Consider the following 18,442-nt stretch of genomic DNA (forward strand, 5'->3'; position numbering starts at 1 on the left):
GTGATATGTTACTGCATGGAGGTGGGCTATCACTAATTCAACTAAGCGAAAACATTTTTCCTGATGATAATTTAAAAGTAACATTTTTTAAATGCAGCAAAACTTGCTGATTACTGAATAAGAGGCGGTAAAAATATGAACATGTTTTATTTTCCTCATCAAATCGTACAGCTTAATGAGGCTATTAATATTTACGAGAATACTGAAATATATTTATAGAAAAGACAATTATTGTAACAAACTGGCTTTGAAATTTATAATGTCGATGTGGAAGCAGGTGTATTGTGTGAAACATTTAAATTAGTTTAAAAAGGAGAGATAATTAAAAGGAAGAGATAAAAATCATTTGTTAATTGAAGATTGTATGCGTTCAACAAGACTACAATGTTGGATGTAGTATGCATGTAAATTTATTTTTATAAATACACATATATGTATATTGTACATACATAATACCTTTATTTTCAGATTCTCATTAATGTCACGGAGTAATTTATTGACTAAATTTATATGAGAAATTTTTTTTTACAAAATTGTTTCATTAAAACTTAATAAAATCCCGATTATTGAAAAAACAAATCATTGTTTTTTCTCGAATAAAACAACTGCTGTATAGTTTTTGAAAATTTATTTTATTTGACCAGTTACATGGTTTTGGCATAACGAACATCAGATTATGCCGGTAACGACAAAATCCATTTATTTTCATTAATTGATTCGGCAGTCACATTGTGGTAAAATCTATCAATTTTTTATTAATGTTTTACTTCGTAAATACCACTATTTCTTAAAATCTACTGTGACACGTGTTTCGATGCATTCCGCATCATTTTCAAAAACCGTATGTCCATTTAGTTGTTTGATTATATGAAACGCAGTGCTCCAGAGGAATGTCAATATAAGACTTAAAACATACGTTGTTTTTACTGAACACACACGTATATACATCTATACATCGTGTTTGTGTTTCGTATGCGACATTACACTGGTCATTGGCTTGTTCAAGTGATCATGTTACATTTACAATTCTACCCGGTATAAAAAATCATTGTATTCATTCCATTTGATAGGAAAATATAACATTTTTATTATTTTTGAAATACAATTCTTGCTTTGATTTACGTAAATAACTAGCAGGCAAGCAGTATAGAAATATATGAATGTACTATTTCTAAAATATTTAATTTACAATAGTTGCAATAAATAACAGCGCAATCGAAAACATTATAAACGCTAAGTGACAGGAAATGCCTAGAAGAATTCTGCCCGCCAGCACGCCGCTTCTGCGCAAGGGTGGGATAAAGAGACTAGAACGCCACGTCAATCTGTTTTGCAAACAATCTTTGCCTCTTCTATATTCATGCATCTCCTCATACATAGCCGCCGATTATTCCGACTCATGACCTACCACTATTATTAGATATTTAGTTGATAAAGTCATGCGTGAACTTTAGGTAACGTAAGATTTTTAACAACAAAAAAAACATTTACATTGTTATTTATATAGATTATTCAAATAAAAGGGTAATTTAAGTGACCTAATTATGTATTAAAGATACAAATTAGATCAAATATTATATGATGCAACGTATTATTTGGGTGCGTTTATGTCATAATTTTCCTTCATTGCATATTGTTGATGGAATTTTTAGAATGCGCGAGCAATGACGTTTTATATTATTTTGAGAAATAAAAACACTTTGTTTTTTGATCCATTCACATTTTTATTAACAACAAACTAGTTTCGGCAACAACCTATTGCCCTCTTCAGGGATTATTTTATGACTCATAATTTATCTTAAATAATATAAATAATATATCACCATCATCCATAAGGTTAATGCTTTCAATATTCAAAATATGATGTTTTATTTTAAAGTAAAGCTCGTATATTTTTATATTCAAACTGTTTGGTAATCTAAATTAATTATAAGTGAGAAAAATAAATGAACAGGTTAGAAATGCATATATTAAGTGTCTTGAGCCATACGTTTTATTTCATCATGTACCGAAAAGATAGTGAGATGTTAGAACACTGATGTATGGATTTTATCTCAACATTTTGACAACTCTGTCTAATGAATTGTGTCGGTGTTTCTAAGCTAGGAATGACAGCAACACTTACCATAAATGAGGTATAACTGCCTTTTAAAATTCATTAATTGATTCGGCAGTCACTTTGTGGTAACATCTATTAACTATCTATTTAAATTTTACTTGGTAAATACCATATTACTTAAAATATCTTGAAAAAAGTACCTACTGAAAATAAAAATATGTTTGTAGGTATTCTATACCAGTTCGATGATACAAATCTTAAATGTGAAAATATATATTATTGTTGTTTAATTACATTTTATTTGAATCTGAATATTTATTTTTTAAATTTAAAACCTCTACCTCTATCTCCTTCCCTAAACTGCTTTTTTCCTGTGCCTTCCTTATTATCATCAATTTGAAATATATGTTTTTTAAATGTTCATGTACTATTTACCCTCTGATTGCAAACAGCTATATATGGTATCAAACGTTTTGATCAATGTCACTTGTTTGTTTTTTGCTGGTTGGAAGTTTTTCTTCTCTGTACAAAAAATTTCTGTACAAATGATAGGATACATTTGATGAAAAAATATGTTATAAGAAAAAAAGTATTATAATTTCGCTACATTCTGAAACATTTAAACAAACGTAATTGTGTTTTTGTTTATTTATATAAACTTCACTTGATAAATATCAATATTTTTTACTATCTTATATACCATGCCATACTTTATTTAAAATAGTGGTTTTGAAATGTAAAATTTAAATTGAAATGCATAGATATTACCACCAAGTATCTACCGAATCAATTAATGAAACTTAATGCAATGTTGCTTGGTACGTAAGTTTTTTTGGTCTCAATATTTGGCAGCAAACATTTTATTACGCACGTATATGTAATACTCATGCAAAAATTCTTCAAAACCATATGCCGGATAGAAATAAAACATACGTATACCATTTTAACTGGAAGGGGGGTACTTTACACATCATATATTATTCTTTATTGCGTTTTTTCCTGCTACCTTTTCTCAGAACACCCTGATTCATATTATTTTAATATCTAGTAGATATTTAAGGCTGTATCCACCAATTCCTAGAAGTTATCGTTATCGTTTAGGTAGACGGGGGGCGTTCAAAACCACTCCGCTGGACACTTCACTGTGTACGGCCCGTAAAAGTTTGACAAGGTCAACTGGTATCACTTTTCGAACGCCAAGGTGCTAATGGATACTAGAAAACAGATCGGCGATAAGCTCTTTAATTAGACCACTTTTAAGGCATTTAAACGACACAGAAATATACTCCAGTCTCTATAGAATGAGGCGTTTCAAGCACGATGCGACATCGTTTATATTATATTTTACATTCTGACTCGAAGAAAACATCTTGTTTAGTATTACCTAATGAATTTATACGTCATTAATTGATTCGGCAGCCATTTTGTGTTAATTTCTATCCATTTTTTAAATTCAATTTAACTCACACAGAATAAAATAAGAACTATGTATTGTTGGGTAATATATCCAAAATTAAACATGGTTTGTTGGATTGAATTCTACATTTATTTATGCATATGTTAATACGTGACGCGTTTCGTCTTCTTAGAGTGTTTGATAATGTCCTAAGAAGACGAAACGCGTCACGTATTAATATATACATAAATAAATGTAGAATTCAATCCAACAAACCTTGTTTAATTTTGGATATTTTACCCAACAATTGAATATGGAATTCTACCTACTGTCTGCAGTTACAATAAATAAGAACTATGTAGTTTTTTCCACATCACCAGTCTGATGATGTCAGTTACGACAAAACACGGTGGCTGGTAAAATAAAATTAATGTGGAAAAAACTACATAGTTCTTATTTTATTCTATAAAATGCAGTTCCACCAAGAAATCTCATTAGGTACAAAACTTATAACAAACTAACGACCTAACTAATTACCCATCATGCTGCTTCACCGCATGGGTAGGCAGAGAGAAAAGAACACCACACGAACCTGTGTTTTGCAAAAAAATGACTCTTCCACATTTATGCATCTCCTCATACATACCCGCTGAAAAATACTTGATCATATTAATTTTTCCTCGGTCTTCCTTTGCTTCTATTATCAAAAAAAACTATTTAGTTTTACTATTCATTCTTCACTCATTCGATTCTCATACTTAAACCAACTTAATACACATTTTTAATATGATCGATAGGTAATGTATTAATTTTGAAATCAAGCACTGAGTCAAGTAAGTTGTATATTATTCATTAACATTCGTTTGAGAATGCCATAACTAGGCGAAACAATTCTCACGATATTAATTTTTATGTATTTTTGTTAATAAAATACTTTATAAAAAACTTCTACAAATGAAACGCCAACTCAATAAATAAATTTTCAATAGCGTTTATCTCAGCCTTGCATTAATTCCTTATACCAACATTCGAACAACTATTATACAACGTTTTGCTACAATTTCACTTGAAATATACCAATCCAAGTTAATACCAAATCAAAAAATGATCTAATCCAGGAATTTGGCCCATATTTCAGCCGAATCAAACCCAATGAAAATAAATAAAAAAGAGAAAGTATTGTAGACAAACCGCCAGTGGTTCAAATGAGATAATTTATCAAGCGCTTTGTGTTTAAGTTCCCAGAATGTCACGAATCAGATTAACAGCTTGAAATTATTGTGTTTGATTGGTTCCTGAACAGATAAATCCGATTGGTCAAAAGCTCCCATCGATTTGAACAATATCTTGCCCGTTGTGAGTTTGCATTCTTTATCTGTCGGTATTCGAACCCGCGGCTTTGGATGACTTTGCAAAACCTAACGACAGGTTCTTCGGATTACCAACAAAGGTTTATTATCCGCGGAGAAGCCTCGAGGAAACTCGGTCTGATGTCTTGATGCAGGGCTCGAATGCCTTAAATACATATCTTAAAGCATGATGGATTGTCTGTTTAACAAGAAGGGTCTGTTAAGAAACCCTTCACGCATACCGGAGATAATTTCAAACGTGCATACTTAGAACTTTTTTACATAAAAAGGCGTAAAAAGTTAGGATCTTTAAATAATCGATTGGATACATTTCTGCACACACACGCACATACTTTTTGCATATATTTGTTAGACATATCGCTCACTCCTTTCCAGAACGTCATAAATTCAAAAATCGGCAAATTTCAGTTGTGCGTGTTTTTGGAATGCCCAGAAAATGTACTATATTCCAGCAAAAGAGGCATATTTTCAATTTTAATATTTATCCGCTACAGGGCAAAAAATGTTGTATTTGCATTTTGAAGAAAAAAATATTGTTTACTTCTTTTTTTAAATTTAATAAATATTTTTCAAATGGAGAAAAAACCTTCAGGTTTTACCCAAAAGATCTGTTGCACAGTAAAAATTTCAAAAAATGGCTTGTCATTTATTTTTAATAAATTGTACAACATTTTTAAACTTCAAAAACGTTCTCTTGAAAAATCAGGTTTTTCTATTTATGACTATCTTGAAAGGAGTGAGCAATATAGATTTTAACGCCTATATTCCCTATACTTTCTATTCTAAGAGTAGAGGCTTTGTGGATTTTTCCATTAAAAAAAAACTTCTTTGATATATAGGGTCCGCCATCTAAAGTTTTTTTTTTAACTAGTGCTTATTTCGTGAATGGTAACACTTAGCTCATGTCTGATTTGACAGATAATTAGTTTTATCCTTCCGCTAAGCGAATATGGTTGTGTATACGCTTGAACAACGCTGGGAAATATTGCGACATTACTTTGAAAATCATGGTAATGTTGCAGAATGTGTGCGAAAATTGCGTACGGTTTTTGGAAGAAGAGAAGCACCGTCAGCTCCGTATGTTCGTTATCTTGTGAAAAAAGTGAAAGAAACTGGCATCCTCATCGATAAACCAAAGCGTGAAAAGCCAAAAACAGTGCGTACACCCGAGAATATCGATGTTGTGGCAGAAAGTGTGCGTGAAGCGCCATCAACATCAATTCACCGTCGTTCTCAACAATTGAACATTTCGGAGACATCATTGAGACGAATTTTGCATAAAGACCTTGGTATGACGCCATACAAAGTCCAATTGGTTCAGGAGTTGAAGCCAACTGACCATCCAATGCGTTTTCGCTTCGCTGAGTGGGCCTGCGATCGACTTACAGAAGATGCCGATTTTGCCAAAAAAATCATCTTTTCGGATGAAGCTCATTTTGATCTTGGCGGGTATGTAAACAAGCAAAATTGTCGTATTTGGGGCACAGAAAACCCGCACGCATACATTGAAAAGCCGGTACACCCAAAACGAGTCACTGTTTGGTGCGGATTTTGGTCCAGAGGCATAATTGGGCCATTTTTCTTTGAAAATGAGCAAGGAGTGGCCGTTACAGTCAATGGCGATCGTTATCGGGCCATGTTGAACGGATTTTTGTTCACAAAAATTGAAGAGGAGGATATTGGCAACATTTGGTTTCAACAGGACGGCGCTACGTGCCACACAGCCGAAGCTACGAAGTTTTTTTTTATAGCATTTTCAAAAAAAAAAAGTTATTTGGCGGACCCTTTATATCGTAATGACTTTCCTTAAACTTCGTGTGATGATGAGACACCTCAAGATGTCCCTCGCCCGTTGATGCTTTGCTCCCATTTCAGCTCTCAAAGACAACAGTTGGAGACGCGTTGCAGGAGCCTGGGTAAGGACCTATACAACATCGGATCCGTGATAGTTCATAAGGAACTGTCACGAGAGGTAGTATCATACATGATAAAAATAGTGAAGGACATTGGTACCATAAACCAAGCTAGATACAAAACTCTGAACCCTCTTCTAGTGGAATGGAAAGCCCGCTGACGACAGTCAACAGTCCGGCTTCTCCTAAGGATTTTAACGTGGTTTCCTCCTAGCAATAAGCAAATGCTGATAAGTTCCTGATTTGCTCATACTAGTTTATCCCTCGTTTTCCCAATACAGATCAAAATAAAACATATTTTTTGGCTAGAAGAAACAATAATCCACTAAATTATCTATAAATCTTGTAAAAATATCCTTAATTTTCATTGAGGAAAAAACAATCAAATTGGAAAATTTGAAAAATGTTAAACACTAGATTTATCTCTATAGGGTTAAAATAAATATACCATACATGTTTCAAGAAAGACAGATTTTCTTTTTTTTTAGAGATTTTTATCACATTTGTAACAAATGCATTGCTATGTTCAGCGTTGAAGAAGTACGAAAGTAAACGACATCATTAATATTTGTACAGTTGCATGTCATGATGGCTATCATTTCAACCTATCTCCCTTCTTTACGGATATAAAATAACAATACGAACGTAATAATAAACGTCACGGACGGAAACCGGACTATTTTTGCACTGTCTTTGTTTAACCATAAGTTTATCTGCACTACAACTAATACTCTCATTCAAAACCTTCAGTTATCATTAACTAAAATTTAGACAATTGGATCGGTAGTTTCGATAAAATAGTCGTGTAATGATAAAATTATATTGTAATGTATTATAATTCTAATAACAAGTATATATTCAATACAAATGGATTTCCATATAAAGAGTTACATTTATAATGGCTTGTGGTTTGTGTAACTGCATTGTAGGTATTAAATTGTCAACCTTTATGGTTAATAATAAATTTTCCGGTCAAATAATAAAAAAAGTTTATTTTTTGCTTTTAAGTCCATATATGAGACGAAGATAAAAATACACTTTTGAAGTTAAACTTTTTAGGTGACGATTCGATAATCGTTGATTGGGCGAGAATTGAGAGAAGTGTATTAGGGACATTTCGTTACATAAGAGAGAAGAAAATATAGAGCGAAAGAAAAAAGAGCTACACATTTTGACACCAAAGCGATAGAGCAAAAGAGAGTGACGTATACAAAAAACGGTGGAATAAGATAGTTTTGAGCATGCACGCGTTGTAGATATACACGCCAGATGCTATATATGAACATCTGAAACCATCACATCTGAGACCATCTCTTAGTATTGAATTTTGCTGTCGTAAATAATCCATATTTGGATTTGAATTTGTATATGGTTGGAAAATTTTACTTTCTGAAGTAACATAACTTCAATTAATGGATTTGTCCAGTAAAAAGCCACCAAAATGTGTGTCGATGGTTTTTTAATGTCTAATGCTAACTTATTTTAGCCCAAAAATTTAAGACTGATATTTTAAAAATAAAACCCGATTGGAACAGAACTCAAAACGTGAGAACCAGGCGCCGAAAGGGAAAAATAATAAATATGTATTTAGATCAGATGTACAATAATTATTTTATGTATTCCACGAGATTAAAAGCGTTTTAAGAACGCCTCCTTATCTGAACGGCACAATTTTGATAGAATATAATTTTAACGAGAGTTGTACGCGTATCCGGCGCACAATCGACAAATTACACGTACAAATTACGAAATACCCGAGCAACCGGTTAGAGCACTAAAAATATGCAAATTTTGTATTACTGCCTTCTGTGTACCTTCTATGTACGAATTATTTTTGGGAACAGCTGCTAATCTTACGTCTAAAACACGCTAAAAAAACTCAGTAAAAGTTAAGCTATTTTTGGTGTAGTTTGAGATCATAATTTCAAGGCTTTGCGGAGATTTAATGCAAAAATTTTGACCGCTGGCCACGTATGACAAGCGTAAAATTTAAATAATGATAGATGAAATAAGAATTATTTATTAAAACTTTATAAAATAAAACAACTCTGTTTAAACCACTCTTTATTGGTTCAATTTTTCCAACCGGTTTCGACAAGAACCTTGTCATCATCAGGGTTTATGTACTAATTCTAAAACATTGAAATACTCAAAGTTAAATTATAGTTAATTACCCTTCCCTTCGGTGCCAAAAACTTCCACGCACTCCGTACACCATACGAAAATGTGATTTAAAAAACGGGAAAAAACCCCTAAATGTTGCTCTTATTTGCGGAAGACCGAGAAAAACATGGCACGATCTGGTTTGCCAAATACTTGAAAGTGGTCAGGTTAGGAGTCGTAACAATCGGCGGGTATGTATGAGGAGATGCATGAACGTGGAAGAGGCGAAGAATGTTTGCAAGGACAGAGTGGTGTGGCGCTTTATTCTCTCTGCCTACCCCTGAGGGGAAGCGGCGTGATGGTAAGTTAGTTTTTTTTTTTATGTTCCAATAAAAATGTTCCATTGCTAGATCCGAGAAACCCGGGACTGATTAGCCTATATTCGATTGATCAAGTTAACACTAAGTTCGATTGATCAAGTTAACACTAGATTCGATTGATCGTGTAAGCACTAGGTCTTTTTGACTTTTTTTCACTATTTCTTATACACCACTTGAGTGCGGATGAAAGGTACATTAATATTTAATATAATTCACCTAAGGGATGTTATTAATAAAAGGGTAGATACAGAGCTGCCTTAGGGGTGTAAAAAACGTGGGAACGGAAGAAGATACTTACAAGAAAGTCACCTAGAACTTGTTACCTCGACTACTGAAGTGTATCCATCCGAAAAGGTATTTTATCTTCTTAAAAAAAAAAGTATTAACGTAATTCATTTTTTATTTGATGAATATGTGCTTCAATAAAAACCAGTTTTTAGTTTTAAAAATATTTTTCTAATTTCCAAACAAAATATTAATTATAAAATAAAACAATTGTACAATACCACTTTTGAGTTTATTATTAAGTTTAAGTTTTGAGAATTAGAAATGAGAACTACAAATCAATTGATGAATGCTATGCCTATAATTTGTATTGTATATAAATGTTTTATTACTTCATGTGGAATTCCATCCATCCAATCCAGCCTACGACAGGTCGACTCAATTATACAGGCATTATAAAAGTGTATTTATTGACTTGGCGTTTAATTTGTAGAACTCCATTTTAATTTATGTATTAATTTTAAATCAAACACAGATTTTTTGAGTCTACTAAGTAGACTCAAAAAATCTGTGTTTGATTTAAAATTAATGCATAAATTATAAAAGTGTTTAATATTCTATATTAAAAAAAGTAATATTTTTATACGTTTAAAATAAAAGTACTTAATTTTTCTTCTGGATTTTTGTAATTCTTTTATAATGTAACGGCCTCATACATCTCGGTGTTTTTTCTCTCTCTTCATAGCAGGTGTGTAGTGAACATATTATTCATACATTATTATAGTTCACACCTGTGTATTACTAGCTCGGCTATTAAAACTATGGTCACAAATGTTTTGAAACGAGTTAAAAAAAATATATGTGTAACACGAGACGATAATAATAGAGATTTGGTATTAAAATGTAACATATGTAGATGCTTACATCAAAAGTAAAATAAGTATGTTAATATCGTAATATAAATGCAACAAAATTCTTGTCAAATTGGCTAGTTAAACACATAGATATCATCTTTATTTTTTATTAATATAGTTTAAAAAAAAACTAACGTTATTAGACTGACTAACGTAAAATTAATGAAATTTAGATATGTGTATACCTATATTAGGTGAAATTGATAAACTTTATATTTTATTAGTTTATCATACTCTCCGGTACAAGAATGACAGAAAAAACTACTATTTCTTGACTATAGATATTCTCATACTGTTTATATTTTCTACATTATTTTTGACATATCAACATAAATGAAGAAGAATATGGAAGTCTAGGCATTTACAGGGCTTAAGATCCTCATAGGTTGGTTAAAGTGATCAATTTACACATGTGTAACATTCACCAATTCTACCCAAGATTGACAACCACACTACTCAAATTCTTGAAACTTCTAAATATATTGATCAAACTTGAACCAACAGTGTGCGAAAGTTCCTAGAGAAATCTATGTTAGGATGAAGAAAGCCTTTATTAAGCAAGAACTCTTTCATTTGTATGTGAGGTTTAAATCCTGTAGTGTATGTAGTGTCGTTGTCAATCAGTGAGTAAATGACCAGAATATTTATATTCTGCTTCATCTTTGTATGTATGTATTGCAAAAATAATGTAAAAATAACTCCTTATTAGAGATAATCCAGACTTGTGAACAAGTATTTGGATACACTTAAAATTCTGTTTATATTTTCACCTGTTATTTGTTGATTAAATTAAATTAATATTTCTTGAATGTTTTTCGTAGATACTTTGTGGCACATTTTATAAACTTTATAAAATAAAACAACTTTTTTTAACTACTTTTTATTGGTACACTTTATCCAACCGGTTTCGACAAGAACCTTATCATCATCAGGGTTTATATACTAAATTCTAAAACATTGAAATACTAATGTGCGTGTAAGGTTTCGGTAAGGGAAGGGTTATTAACTTTGAGTATTTTTTGAGTATCCCAGATAATGCATACCCGAAAGCACTAAAGCAAAAGTGCAAGAATCCCGTACCCGTAACATGACCTTGGATATATAAGCAGGGTGCAAAAAAATGTGAGAGGGAGAAAAAAAAAAAAAAAAAAAAACTTTGAGTATTTCAATGTTTTAGAATTTAGTACACAAACCCCGATGTTGACAAAAGTTCTTGTCGAAAACGAGTGGATAAAGTGTACCAATAAAAAGAGGTTAAAAACAATTTTGTTTTATTTTATAAAGTTTTTAAATTAATGAACCGAAAAGGCGCTTTTGAAACAACGTTTATTTTTTATATGTAAATAATAAAATTTTTCCAGAAAGTTAATACCATATCAATAAATGATATGTATTTATCAAAGCATATTGTTGCTGTTATCATATCAGTCGATATCAGATATCGATATCGATTATAGAAGACTTCCAATCTCTACGGCCGGCGTTACAGATGCTAGTTTATAACCATAACACAGCAGTCAGGTATTGCATTCCACTTTAGCGTGTAATTTCAGCAATAAAGTACTGCGAAGAAAATGATAAATCATCACCCTGAAACTAGCTACCATTTACCGTTGAACGAAGAAATGGTTCATATATAGATGGAGAAGAAACCACGCATCACACACCGCAAATGTATGGTGTATAGTACTCATCTATGCATCAGGCGCATGACGCTGACGTTTAACTGAGTCCTTCAATTTATTTATTTAAAATTCCTGTACCAACAGAAAAGAAATATGTAATGGTCGAGGCCTAAAATTACTAATTATTTAACTAAAAAACCTATCTACGGTAAATTGTTATTGTATCTATTCGGCTGTCCAAACTCAAAACACAGTAAGGGACATTTTTTTGTAGTACGTTTTTTTTGCATTTTTGGACTAAGCAGATGCTACTTAGTCCAAAAATGCAAAAAAAACGTACTGCAAAAAAAATGTCCCTTACTGTGTTTTAAGTTTGGATAGCCGTATTGTATGTAATGTATTAAATCTAGTGATTAATAAAAATCATTTTTGTGTCAAATGTAAGTATTTTGGCTCAACACAGGCTAGGCCTAAAGAGCCGTGCTTCATATTATTAATAAAATGTATAAAAAAATTCATCTACATACATAAAATAAATATAAAAAATATATATATTTTTAAATCCGTTTTTTAAGGCCCAATACACGATAAATTGCATCTTAATTATCTTTAAACCCCATTTGACGTATTTTAAAATTTTAATTAAAACACTGTATACAAAAAATATTAAGTACATTAATATGTTCTAAGTAACCAAAAAAAAAACTAGTGATATTGGTCAAAATGTTTGATACCATATATAGTTGTTTGCAATCAGAGGTAAGATAGTACTTGAACATTAAAAAAAAACATAAATTACAAATTGATGATAGTAAGCAAGGCACAAGAAAAAAGGGAGTTTAGGGAAGGAGGTAGAGGGAAAAACTAAGGGATGTAACAGCATTTCATTTTTATGTGATCATTTGATGTACCTACCAACGTCAATTTCAAAACAACGTCTTCGTATGGAGATGTGGCTAATGTTTAGTTTTTGTTGATGTTTTTAACCGAGAATCGATTTATGGGCTCTGGTAGGTATATTTTTCCAAAATTGCGGCCCATCGATTAACCGACAATGATGGCAGTGAATTTTGGCGTTTGAGCTTGAATTTGTCGCAGTTTACACGTTTTTAAAGTTCTGATTCGTTAATAAAACTAAAGAACAAACCAAAAATCAAGAAAACTAAAGAATAAGAAATTAAACTTTTTCTAAGTGAGAAATATTTTTTTTGTATACACTTATCGTTTAGTGATGTCGAAAGCGAACGAACTATGATATATTATTTGTGAATTTTCTGTTTTTATTTCTTCTTAAATTTGATTTATTTTGAAATATACATAAGTATGTTAAGTACAAAATGCTATTCAATTTGAGATCTTGATAAATTCTCTATTAAAACCAGCAAGAAATATCAAAATCCATTAATATCGTTGATTTTGTACACACATAATAAAAATATCATTTTTGCAAAAAAGTAGTCAAGAATTTAAACATACGAGAAAAATCTTATTCCTATTGAGGTTAATAACTGAGTCTATCAGGAAATTAAGTATATATTTGGACATACTGAGATTATGTTGGTTTTTTTCATGTAAAAAATAGTATAATTTTGTTATTTATAGAGACATTCAACGCATCCATTTTTTATATGTAAATTAATGAAGATTTGAAATTATCATAAATTGAGATGTCTAATTTATTTATCAACCGCCTATTTATGTTAGAATATAAAAAGATGGGTCCGTTATAATAGCAAGCAAAATAAATTACGGAATAGACTAATGACGAGTGACGAAATGTTCGGCAGTAAAAAAGAGCAAGTCCCAGCTCTAATAGTACTTAGACAGAGAACATGTCATTTAACCCGTTCAGTTAATTAATGTGCCAAAGAAAAACAGGTACAAAGTTCACAACATTTTTAGTGCGTACTAATTTACGTAAATATTGGAAAGTGGTCAGGTCAGGAGATAAAGTAATCGGCGGGTATGTATGAGGAGATGCATGAATATAAGAGTGTCGAATAATGTTTGCAAAGATAGAATAGTTTAACGTTCTTTTTTCGCTGCCCCTGTGGGAATACGGCATAATGGTTGGTTAGTTTTGTTTTATATTTTGAGTGTGTTTCTCTCAGTTCTGTTTGTATCTCAGTTCACACATTTTGGGTTTGTCTCCATTTAGAAGTTATTTATGTTGATATCTTAGCAAAGATTAAAAAGAATATGGATATCCAAATATTTACACGTCATACAATCAGTCATGAGCTGGTTTAAGTACCACTTAATTAATACATGTATAACAATCATTATGATCCCATGTTTGACCACCATACTACTCAAATTTCGGTTGTTGTATTTATTCTTTAAATGACACCTTATTTCACATGCTGTTGAGTTGTTTTTATTTATTTAGCAGAGACCTTCATGAAACGTATGCCAGGTTCTTCCCGAATTACATATTTTACATAAAAAGAGACGCTTTGTAAACACGATTTAATGTTTTTATTGAACTTACAAATATGTAATTAGAACAAATATTTTATAAAAAAAAAATTGAATATGTCTAAATTTTTCTTCACAAATTGGGGTTTCTACACTTGATAATTATATATACATCTCAACATAGATGCAAAAGAATAAAGAAGTCGGAGAATTAAAGTAGTATTTTTTTATTAGTAATTTACGTAATTTGAGTAGTGTGGTTATCAATCATGGATAGAATGATAAATATTAAACGTGTCAAAAATTATCATTTCAACCAGCCTATGATAAGCCCTAAAAATCCTTATTATACAGGGAATCAATTTAAATAAAAAACTCCTGTGTAAGCAAAAGTCAGATTAGTGAGCAAAGATTTGGAGACACTCAAAACCCTCTGAAGAATTTTCACGAAAAAAAAATTTTGCCATAAATGACTTCGGTCTCAACGGGTTAAACCAAGACGCATTCAATTCGTGCCAGTTTTGAGATTACGCTATTTAAAATAGAATACATAGACAAAAGAAATAAATGACATTCTCCACAAAGCCGACGGAGTCTTAGAAAAAAGGTAATTTCACAGAAACGCTAATTTCAAAGATCTCGTCATTAATTTGAATGAAGCGAAGGAAAACTAAGACCACGAGCTCGTTCCGGAATAAAAATAAGAAATTATCGTCAAGATCTTCAATCTCGCATGTCAAAAATAACGGAAATTCAGGAAATTGACAAAATGTTGGAAACGAACACAATATATATTGTATAAAAGTTGTATTACACAATGTGAATTATGAATGATAAGGAGAGTGTTACGAACACAATAATCAAATTCTTGAATAAAACCACTTATTGATTCAAAGTGAGGTTTTAATTAATTGTTTATTTTTTTTATATAAAATGAATATGTCATTCCACAAAGTTAACGCTGAATCGATAACTAATATATGTAATATATAATGTCTTATAAATATAAATAATAAAATAACAACTATATACGTAGTTAAACAACTTTATTGACGAGTGACCGGGTTTTGTCATTACCGACATCATCAGACTAGTAGGAGGCTGGACAGAATTCTATGTTCTTCTATATCCTTCATAATCTACGTTAAGATTTGATTTCCGTTAAAAAAAATCTTATATAAATTCACAGCATTTTGAGTGTGTCCAAATACTTGTTTCCAGATCTGGGTTTCTTCATTTCAACATAGGTGAAGAAGAATATTGAAGTCTAGGGTATTAACAGGGCTATCGACCTGTCATAGACTGTATATTAATAACTCCCAAGTAGAGCTGAACACTCAGAATTTATGAACAAATATTTGAACAAAAACTCAACAAAAAAAATTGCAAATAATTACTGAATTTATTTTAAAAGATCATGTGTAAAGTAAATTAAATTATCAAATAATATTCGACAAATGTATTTAATATTATCCTAGACTGGTACAAGAAGCGCAGAACTGATCGCCTTGCTTTTATTCAATTAACGAGTAAGATAACACTGCGTCGATACGATGTAGTACCTTATACACCACTGGGTGCGAATATGGGTTAGAAGAGAGATTATATCGGAAGGTAAGGGGTAAACTATCGTAAATCTAAAACATGAAATATTTCGGAGAGACAAATTAATATTTTCTTGATTTTGTCGCTGTATGTTATTTATAGGAAAACTTATTATTTTCTTCATCATATACTATTTTATATTTCAGTTAATCCATTATGTATCCAAATATATTTACTCATTTGACCGTGGAATGGTTGCCTTATAAAAGCTGTAGGAAGGAATGCAGTATGCAAATACAAGTTCAAAAAAACCTTTCGTGCATTTTTGTAGGGAACAAGAAAATGCACTTGACTCTTTTACAAATACACCTGAGCAAAGGATAGTATAGAAGTGAATAGAACCAAAAGCAACAATCTCCAAATATGAATATTTTTTAAAATGTGATATTGTTTTGAAATAAAACCGAGGAAATAGTAAAACGTGAAATATTTTTTTTAAGTGTAAATGAATTTTGTCAATAGTGATATTATTTTCTTATTTATTGAAGAGAATTTTAACATTATAGTTATTACAATATACAAAAAAAAATCTTCTTTTCATCTTGAACCAGGGACTTTCTGATATCAAGCAGGAATTTATATTTATTTACATTATAATAATTATTATATGTTCGCCTCATAGTATTGTAGTAAGAGCGTTAGGCTATCTACTTGGAAGTCCAGGGTTCAATTTTCAGAAAGGTCGAAATAAATATTAGCGATTATATACTCTAATATTTATCTAATATTACCGTGGTCTGGTACATGAAACGCAGTGCGGATCACCATTCTTTCGTGTATTTAACTATCAAGGTAACACTGTTTTTATACAATGCAGTGTCCTTTGCACCTCTGGGTGCGGTAAGAGTTAAAAGTGGAATAAATATATATATATATATATATATATATATATATATATATATATATATATATATATATATATATATATATATATATATATATATATATATATATATATATATATATATATATATATATATATATATATATATATATATATATATATATATATATATATATATATATATATATATATATATATATATATATATATATATATATGTAAAAATCTCCTAATAAATATTTTACTAACGAAATCTTTTTTTTTCTCTAGAGATATCACTACAAATATTCCAAGCAGTTTTCCATCTGGAATTTGGTATCAATAAATATTTTTTGTCATAAATTATGGAGATTGCTGCAGTCGACTTTCGACACTTTAGATTCAATGCCGTGGAGATTTTAACTGAAGGGTAAATATTATTTCGGATTCGAAATATTTGTACAAACGGTTCGTTCAAACGAAAATAGTCCATACAATGATTAGTATACAAGGGATTAAACCTAGTGATGAATTCATTAATTGTGAAATATTCATACTATTTTTATATTGGAAAATTTGTAAAATTAGGATTCATTACTAAATTATTTACTTGATATGAAAAGAGGTTGCCGACGTATGGTTTGTAATCCATTGTTCAGTGAACTTTGCACCATTTTAACGAACACGTTAAACTCAAATTACTCTTGTAATTTTTGTTTGATGAACTTCCAAGTCACACGTAAACACATCATAATTTTTCAATACATTTTGCACTTTTTATCACCAAACATACTTTTTGCACACTCGAACTGTAAATATTTTTTTACACATCGCATTTTTCACTGTTTATTCTCAAATTGGCTGATTTTATCTCTGGATGTTCACTGTCACTACCGACGTTATCCAATGCCCGCGAAAAGCCGGAGATACAAAAACAGGCAGGCTTCACACACGACTTTACGCCAACATAGGTAAGTACTGACTGAGTGTAAAGCCATCACAGAAAGCTGTTGTGGTAAGTTGAGATACAACAATAAAAACGAGGTGCAGCATCTTGGCCACTAAGGAAAAAGGTGGCTTTAATCACATGCCTACAAAACATTTACGGTATTACGGTCTAGTACCTTTCTATTATTATTTGTTTATATTTTTAAAATTTATTATTTGTTGGGTTCAGGTAGTAATAATGTCGGATCGGACCGTAAGGAGAGTGTTGAAGGGGGAGAGGATAGGCCAATCATCTGGCCCAGGTACGTGGAACCTTTTGCTTCTAAGGAATATATATATCTGGAATTTAAAGAGTCAATCAATTTGAATATTAAATCAGGAATGCGCTTTACAAGGAAAAATAATACGTGATGAAGACTCCTTACACGTTTATGGGGTTTAAACTGCAGAGCATTATTGATTTTTTGGGGATAACGAAAAAATAACGTAAGCATTTAACTTGTCAATTTCATTTGATATTTTATCAAGTGATGGGTTGCTTACATTTAAATCATCATGTGGAGATGAAGTTAAGAGTATCTTCTTCACAATAAACTTGTCATCATGAGTGTATAATAAAGACTTTATAGTGTAAAATATGAAAAATTGTTTTTACACATTTTT

At 31.0% G+C, this 18,442-nt stretch overlaps 1 protein-coding gene across 1 annotated transcript in view; it reads right to left on the bottom strand.

The window, feature by feature from the left end:
• LOC148299517 (uncharacterized) overlaps positions 1-17,739 on the bottom strand; it is a gene marked incomplete at its 3' end in the record, with an annotated part of 29,274 nt that extends 11,535 nt beyond the window's left edge. The window contains exon 1 of the mRNA XM_088275979.1: positions 17,442-17,739. The remainder of the gene's footprint in view (positions 1-17,441) is intronic.
• Between the last annotated feature and the right edge of the window lie 703 nt (positions 17,740-18,442).

The sequence above is a fragment of the Brachycentrus maculatus genome, unplaced genomic scaffold (genome assembly GCF_059751285.1).
Source record: "Brachycentrus maculatus isolate JH-2025_06_01 unplaced genomic scaffold, ASM5975128v1 h1tg001104l, whole genome shotgun sequence".
In the NCBI taxonomy this organism is placed as follows: Eukaryota; Metazoa; Arthropoda; class Insecta; order Trichoptera; family Brachycentridae; genus Brachycentrus; species Brachycentrus maculatus.